This window comes from Urocitellus parryii, chromosome 6, assembly GCF_045843805.1.
Source record: "Urocitellus parryii isolate mUroPar1 chromosome 6, mUroPar1.hap1, whole genome shotgun sequence".
NCBI lineage: Eukaryota > Metazoa > Chordata > Mammalia > Rodentia > Sciuridae > Urocitellus > Urocitellus parryii.
In genome coordinates this window covers 12,818,059-12,826,698 of record NC_135536.1, presented here as the reverse complement: position 1 = coordinate 12,826,698, position 8,640 = coordinate 12,818,059, and positions in this window count along the sequence as shown.

Genomic DNA, 8,640 nt, shown 5'->3' with positions numbered 1-8,640 from the left:
GGAAGAATGGAGTGGAGGACACCGAGGTGATGGGGAGGGGGCTCGCAGCAGGCAGGGCCACCATGGGTGAGGTAAGACCCCACGGGTGGCTCTGCACAGAGGAGTGACAGGATCTGAGTGAAGTCCTGAAAGGATCAACTGGGCCGTGGGTCAAGAAGAGACTAGGGGACAAGGACCACCTGGGAAGGAGGGTGGAAAACAGAGCCGGCTCAGCACCATGGGAAGGCAGAGCCAGCAGGACGCGGAATCGAGGAGTCGGGTGGGGAGTAGAGAAGCCAAGGGTGGCTCCCGACCTTGGCCCTGAGCACCCGGAAGGGTGGCCTCGCTGATGTCCAGATGGGGACAGTGGCAAGAAGGTCACATTTTGGGGTGCAGGAAAGGTTTGCCATGAAACTAATGTGACCCTCGAGGGAGCCACAACAGATGGAGAGGGGGCGGAGGTCTGAGGGTGGGGACAGCAGCAACCGGCCAGCCATGGAGACAGGCGAAGAGCAGCCAGGGTTGGGGGAGGAGAACCAGAGAGGGAGGTTCCTGGGGGTCAAGAGAAGAGTGGGCTTCAAGAAATGGCCAAATGTCAAGCCAATGACCAAGACGTCCACTCGATCTAGCAATGCAGAGGTCACAGGTGACTCTCCCCATAGAGTGGACAAGGTGGCACCAGCAGAGCCTGCGAGGAGCGAGTGCAGGGTGAGGGGAGTGGAGTGGTGGGCTCTCCTGTCCCCAGGAGCTTGGTGACACTCGTCACAGCAGGGTGCAAAGGCCAAGAAGAGGCAGGGAGCCAGGCAGGACAGGGGCGTGTGGGCCTCCTTCTGGTCCATCCCGGATCTCAGTCTCGGGCAGGAGAGGGACGGACCGAGTGTCCTTTAGCAACCCGGGTGGACTGAAGGATGGGCTCAGGGTGCAGGGAGGCAAGGCCAGGGTTCCATCAGTGACAGCAGCCACAGGCAGGACTGAGACCACCAGAGGAGGTGTAGCTTGCTCAGGTCAGGGAGCGCCTGGGGGCCAGCAGCCCGAGACGGGGGCAGCGGGAGAAGGGGGCCAGACACCGGATCTGCGTCCCCTGGGCTTCCAGTCTCCAGAGCTGTGGACAGCGGCCACAGTCCAAAGCCCTTGGCCATCCATAGAAGCCCAGAGGGACTAGGACTCTGTCCCCGCAGCCTCGACCCTCACTGGCCCCTCGAGAGACTGTCCCGTTGGTCCCCAAAGCTGCAATCCTCCTGTGATAGAAGGAATGACACTCCCGTCTTGGCAGGTTGAAGAGGTGACACACGCTCATGTTTTAAAAGTCGGGATCATAAAGTTAAAATGGCTGGCAACCCCCTTCCTGGCGAACACCACATCCTGCCCCGTGGCCCTCCGTCATGTCTCTGTGAAGAGTGTTTCGTTACAACACACATTTGTCCTTGTAAAATAAAAATGGCCACCGGGCCACCCGAAGTTCCCGAGCCCTCTTGTTCATGTCCTCGCACACCTGGAGCCCACCTGCGCCTCCAGCACGGTGTTCAGTCCCTGCAGAGCTTCCGGGGAAGAAAGGGCCTCAGTTGAGTCACACCCCTGGGGGACTTTCCGTTCCACACCCCCCACGCTCCCCCGTCACAGTAGGTACTCCGTGTCCATCTTGTTGATGAATCTGAGCAGTGGCCGTTTACACCTGGGGGCTGGTACGGCTCTCTGGTTCATGTCATAAAGGAAATTGATTTCTATGTTCAAAGTCAATGTTGATTAAATGAACAACGGTTGCTAGGAAACCTGCAAGCTGGACATTGGGTGGAGGCCAGAGCTAACAGCCTCCACCCCCACCCCCGGAACCCAGGGCCTCGCCCCTTGAGCCTTGTGCTTGGAGCACCCACCTCCTCACCTGCTCCACACCAGGCTCTGGCTTCCTCCAGTCCAGCCTCCTGCCGTGACCCCCCCCCCCCAGAAACAGAAGCTAAAGACTCCACTGTCCCAGGCACCCTGCCTGCCCCCGGATTCCAGTGGCTCCGCACTGGTTTGCTGAGAAGCGCGCAGGAGCGTGGCTGTACCCGGGTGGCACTGCAGACCTGCTGTGGTGCATTACGTCCAGCTCAGGGCTTGAGCTCCTGCACCTTCCAAGGTCAGGCTTAGGAATTTGGGATGGAGTCTTGAGCCCCCGGGTGTGAAGCAGTGGTTTTCAATGTGTCTGTTGTCTCTTTCCTGCCCCGAGTTCCATGAGGAGTAGGACCCACTCCCATCATCAATAGGCTACCAAAAAGGCAGCGTTGTGGGGAGGTGGTGGCCAGAAACTGGAGGTGGCCAGAAACTCTGGGGGGTAAGTGGAGTCTTAAACAGGTCCCCTAACCCCGGAGCAGGGGACTCAAGTGGCCCCTGGCACGCCTCAACCAGGAGTCAGCCATGGCAGGGTGGCTAGCAGGAGAGGAGCAGAAGTAAACCAATAATTCTGCACCTCTCCCCCAGGAGTGGAAGGGTCGATTGGCAGGACGGGAGCCCTGGCTTCCACCAGGGAAATAGACCCGGGCTCTGGGCGGGCATGGGAAAGAGCACAGGGAACCCTGAGCAGTGCCCGGGAGGGCATCAGGAGGCTCCTGCAGCCCCGGGGAAGGAGGAGGTGGACAGAGTCCAGCCTCAGCCACTTGTCCCTCCCTGTCCTTCCTCTCAGGGATGGAAAGCACAACAGTGGTAGCCACAAGAGAGTGCCCCCAGGTGGGCTGGACTTCTACACCTTACTCAGCCCTGGGGGCAGGCGCTGCTGGTGACCCTGAGCTCCTGCCCTAGGCCCCAGCAGACCCGACCTGACCAAGATGGAGTCACTCATGCTAAATGCCACGTAACTGAACTGGAACTTCAAGTAAGCAGGTGGGCCCCCAAACAGGACAGGTTTTCCAGAAAACAGGAGATTCTGGTCACCTGAGTCAGCACAACAAGGAAGGCCCCTCTGTGTCAACCCTTGCTCCAAAAAGTAACTGGAGGCCAGTCAGTTATCTCCTGTTCCCACCCCACAAAGGGACAGTCCTGCCACGCCCGGCGGCTCTCCTTCTGTCTAAGGGCGTGGAGGACCGCGGACTCCTACAAGTAAAGGCCAGATGGACCTCAATCTGTACCTTAAGCCGCGGGATTGTGTCTGGGCAGCATGACCACTGTCCCGTCCACAGAGGCAGAAGTCGAGGATCAGGATATTTTTGTCCAAGGAAGTACGACAAGGAATAATGGAGGGGTGGGGTCTTCTGCTCCTCCCCGTGTTCCTCCTGCACCACTTTCTTTAAAGGTGACTTTTTAAATGGCCCTGGTTCCCGACTTTGGCTAAATAGGGCTGACCTGTGCGACAGGAAATGGCAGGAGTTACGGGAAATGGCGTCCTGCCCTCAGGTCCAGTGCCTGGGAAGGAGGGTGCGGCTGGCCTAGGTGGGGTGGGCCGCTCGAGGCGGGAGGGCAGGGATGGACCCCGGGCTGGGGTCGGCAGGACTCCACATAGAAGCCTGCTGTCGGAAGCCGGCACCTCTGGACCTGAGGGCAGCGGGCCAGCCCCGTGGCTCCTCCACCTGTGCCCTGGACCTCACTCTCCTCCTCGGCCTCCCAGGCTCCTGCTGCACCCCCTCCCACATCAGCACCTTGGCACTGTGGTCAGCGCTGCAGCCCTGGCCACTCAGCAGGGTCAACGCTGCCCTTAGGGTCCCCAGCTGGCCGCTGCTCATCTGGGTCGCAGCACGGGCAGCATCAGACACCCGAGCCCCAAGCAAAACTGTCCTCACCCCCAGCCCGGCCTCTCCCTCCAGCCCACCCAAAAGCCCAATCTACCTGCGCTCTCCATTCCCACTGCGCCACCCGGATAGGCCACCGCCCCCTCCCTGTCCACCAGCGGGTCTCCCTGTGGCCAGTCCTGTCCCTGTCCCCACGTGCTACCCTAACGACCTGTGGAAACAGTCATCCCAACATCCTGGGTAACAACCAACACTTTCTCAATGGGGGAGAGGCAGGAACAACCCTACACAGTAGGTACTGTCCTCCTGTAAACCGAGGCACAGAGAGGCGAAGTGATTCCACCAGGGCCACACAGCTGAGAGGAGGTGGAGCCAGGATCCCAACCCAGGCAGCAGGGTCCTCCAAAGGCCCCGCAGGGCACCCAGTCAGGTGGGGAAGGCAGATGAGAGGGGTGCAGACAGGCTGTGGGTGGGAGTTGGGGGGGCACAGGGTGGAGGGGCCCAGGAGGTGGTACTAGGCCTGGGGCTAGCCCCTTTCTCTGTATGACCTCAGGGTCTTGGCAACGACCCCCGGAGGTTTTTTGATCACATTTTGCACATTTAGAAAGTGAAGCACAGGGAGGTTATGACCTCTCAACGTCACACAGCTAAGAGGGATGTAAACAGGATCTGAACTCCACATCTGTTGACTCCTGTGCCTTTTGGCTCTGATATACTGAGTCCCTGAAGGCTCAGCTCGAGGGCCCTGGGCTCAGAACAAGATGTCCAGGCCCTAAGAGGGGAGTACAGTGAGGACTTCATTACCCTGACATTGGTGGACTATTCCCTCCCTTATGTTGAGTGACACACTTTTGGTAATATAACCCCAAATGGCCCTGGCTTTGGGGTCTCCTCTTCCCATTGTAGAATCAACCCAAGCCTGATTTAGCTCTGGGTCAAGGCAGGACACCCCTCCCAGCCCACTGTCCATATCATAACTCCAAAGTAACTCTGATTGCAGGAGTCCCCTGGCTGTGCATGTAGGGGTGACCGCCGGCCGGCAGTTCATAGCTCATGGTGCTGAAGGGTGGTGTGAGATGGAGGGGACACAGTAGTTCTCTCTCTGGACAGCTTCTCTTGTTTCTGTGCACCTCCAATCTCCCTCCTGGAACCCCCTCTTTCTGTGCCCTGATTAGGCACTGGAGCTGCCCTGAGCAGCCGGAAGTCTGACAGGGACCCAGTTAAGGGAGGAAACAGCTCCGTCGGGAGAGGGTGTGGGGGACAGGCCCAGGAGGGGCAGAGAGAAATCAGTGGCCGCACAGAACTTTCCTCCCGCAGGAAAATCTCAACCCTGCAATAAACATCTAGTGAGCACCTACTGTATACACACCCATATTTTGGACAGAGCAGTGAGCCGGACAGAAGAGGCCCTGTCCTCTCCTCTCTGGGCTGAGCCCTACATAAACAAGAATATCCCGCCGACAGAGAGAAGTCACTCCTGACCTGCCATCCCTGTGACCCCACAGGTTGAAAGCCACCTCCTGTGCCCTCTCACTTCTCCCCTGCAGGCAGAAGCCCCCTTCTCTCCCCCTTTCTGCTCCTATGTTGCACATGCCTTGCTATGGCTGGTGTCATCCCAGGGTGACAGAGGCTAAAGGTCCGCTGCTTATGCGGACCGAGCGGGGTGCCCGTGGGGCCCTGCTGCGGGTGGGAACTCGGGACCTGGCTGCCCTCCTCTCCTGCTCTGCCACCTCCTCTCGCGCTTCTGTCCCACTCGGAGCCTGAGACACAGACTGGGATCCCGGCAGTGTGCTTGGGAGGACGTCCCCAGGGGCTGTCGGGAGGGCACATGGGCAGGGAGACCACAAAGCAGAGAGCCACTCGAGCGAGCGAGCATTGCTGAGCCGGGCCAGGTGTGGGCAGCTGGGCTTGAGTCCACCAGGACCCTCCATGATCTGGGGGACCATGAAAAGGCACCTCAGAACGGCCCTGAATGACGGGGAGCAGGGGCCTGTCCTCGCTGACCACTTTCCCCCCCGACAGGATTGTCCCTGGGGACGCAGCGCCCACCCTTCACTGGGGAAAGCTGTGAGCAGGAAGCAGGGCACTCAGCAGGACGTGGGCTGAGGCCCCAGCAAGACGAGGACCACCTGCAAGGCTGCAGCTGATGTCAGAGGGGGACAGAGGGGAAGCGGCGTACAGGGCACAGTGGCATCCACTAGGGGTGGTGAAGAGGCAGCGCCTGCCAGGAGCCAGATGGGTGCCCAGCACAAACAGCCGCCCAGCCCAGCAGCGGAGGCGAGCGGCTTGGGACAGCTGCAGAGCTATTTCTTCTAACCTCCTTTCCCGATTTGGAAGGCGGTGCCTCCTCCGTGGGAAAACAGGGAAGGAAACAGGAGCACATTGGAGCCAGCTCTCCAGGCATGGGGACGGGACGGGGGCAGCCATGGGTGCCCGGAAGGGAGTCTGCTTGCTGGCTCCGGTACAGCCTGCTCAGAAGTAGGAAAACGTGAATGAATGGGACAGACAAGGACAGAGAAGTGCTCCTGGCAGGAACCTGTGATCAGATGCCAGGGCTCCCAGGAGACAGAAAAGCCACCAGTCTCCTGTGCCCGCAGCCTCTCTGAGGACCCCCTGGGGGAGAGAGGTCAGAAGGAAGATCCCAGGCTTGGAGGCAGAGGTCTCTGGTTCCAGTCCCAACACACAGCGACCTGCACGTCCCTAAAGTTCCATGTAGAGACGAGAACACTGTGAAGATCCCAGTTGAAAGCACAGCGATCATGATTATCCTGACTCCCCCAGAGCTGGCTCATAATCCACAGGTACAGATGACACACCTGAAATCAGAGGGTAAGCCACATGCCCGGCTCCGTGCCTCAAGCATCAGACCCCAGACTTGAACCAGCTCCTCTGAGTCCCAGACCAAAGCTCCTCTGATCTCAAATTTCTGGAAAAATCCAAAATGCAGCTGTCTAGGGACAGACACCCACAGGAAGACCCCACCAAAATCTCACGAGCTGGTGAAGGAAGCAGGAGGCAGACAGGCTGGGGTGACCAATGACCCAGGCTCATCCTGGAGATGTGCAGAAGGAATCAAAAGAGGGTCCAGGCCAAGGGGTGCCAGGAGTCGTGGACTCTCACCCTGATTTTCAAGCCCTGGTGCTGATCCGGGTTTTCCCGTGACCGTGGTCTGCCGACAGGGTGCCTTTGGAGTCAGTGATCCTGTGGGCAACAAGTTCTGGAAGGTCAGTGAGGGTGCAGAGCCGGCCGAGACTCCCTAGGGGAGCTAGCTCTGGGCTGCATAGGTCAGGAAAGGGGGGCTTCCCTGTCCCCAGGGCTCTAATAAACTCTACTGATTGGAGATGGCCAGGCTCGATTTCAGCTGTGAGGACCTGACACTGCTCCCCCGACTCCCGACTCCGGCTGCCTCTGGACAAGAGCTGGGCTCCCGTCACACCCTGCCCTGCTCACAGCCCCGCAGCCCCCTTCATGTGGCTGAGTGTGTACCAGGGCGGGGGATTGTGACGGGGGTGGGAGGAGGCTAGGGGATAAAGGAGCCACCTGTTCACCCCAGTTCTGCTCAGAGCCTCTCTCCTGTCCAGAGCCACCGAGTGGGACAGGATGGTGGGAGGCAGACCCACACACCTCAGTTCTGAGCACTCACACCAGTTGGGCCTGGGTCCCAGAGCCAGCGCGTGGGTGCCCGCCTGTGCTCCTGTTTCTGGAAGCTTCATATACCAGGCACAGAGGTGCGAAGGAGGGACGCTGGACTCGCCCAGGGAGAGGAGCCGGCCTGGCAGCCTGGAAGGGAGTCTTCACTCTCAGACCTGGGTATCTTGGCATCACTCAGCAATCAGACGAGATGGATGTCCTCCCAGGACTGTGTTTTGTTTTTGTTTTTTTAAAGTGGGCAAAACCTTTACCCTTTTCCACTCTGTTTCCTCATCCTGTGTAGGGGATAATAATAGAGCCTGGCGCACACAGTCTCAGCCAATGGTTCTGCTTCTCAGTTGTTAGGATCATCACTGTAAATGCGTGCGTTCAAGTACAGAACCTGCCGGAGCTCTGGCGGCGCCGGAAGAATGGCTGGAAGCGCAGGTGGGTAGAAGCTGTCAGTGGATGACATCGAAGATGGAAAGAGACACTTGATTTGCACCTGCTTGGTTTAGTTATTGTGATCTGGTATCCATGGAAACTGCTGAATATCGATACTCAAAATGGGCAGCTTTTCTCAGTGCTCAGAGCAGTGAGGGAAGGGGGTGCTCTGCACTTTGCTCCCCCACAGAGGCGGCAGGTTCCTCGCCCACCCTGTTCCTCTTTCTCCACCAGGGAGCAAGTCCTTCAAGTGCAGTCAATGAATAAAGGACATTCAGAAATCAAAGGTCCAGCTGGTTTCTGGGGTGCAGCAAATGCTACCCATCTTAGTTGTGGAATGAACGAGTGAGCGAGTGAATGGAAGGTGGGTGTTGTCTGATCAACTCAGGAACAGGCAGGATTGACCTGTGGGTAAGTGACCTCGGAGCCGTCGTCTGGGAGGGCTGGGGAGGGCAAGCTTAGTCATCACCTCTTGCTTTGGGCTCACACAAGGCTCATGGGACAAGACTGGGTTCTGTTTAAGACAAGGTCTAAGCGGTCAAGAGCTACAGCTTGGGGTCAACCCAATCTGGGCTGAAGTGCTGGCTCAGCCGCTGCCTTGCTTTGTAAACTTCAGCAAACTCTTTTAATTTCTCCAGGCCTCGGTTGCTTCTCTATGAAGTGGCCTGACAGTGTCTACCTCTCAGGGATGTTCTGCAGGTTGAACAGCCCCCTGTGCATAAATGTGCATTTGTCATGGGGAAGGAGACGGCACCATCTTCCCAAGAGGCTCTGTGGAGCAGGAATGATAGCAGGTCTCTTCTTTCAAGTGATTCAGATCCACGGACGGGAAAGTCTTTGTAGACTGAGGAGTGCTATGCACAGATGAGCACTCACAGCATGGCTTGAG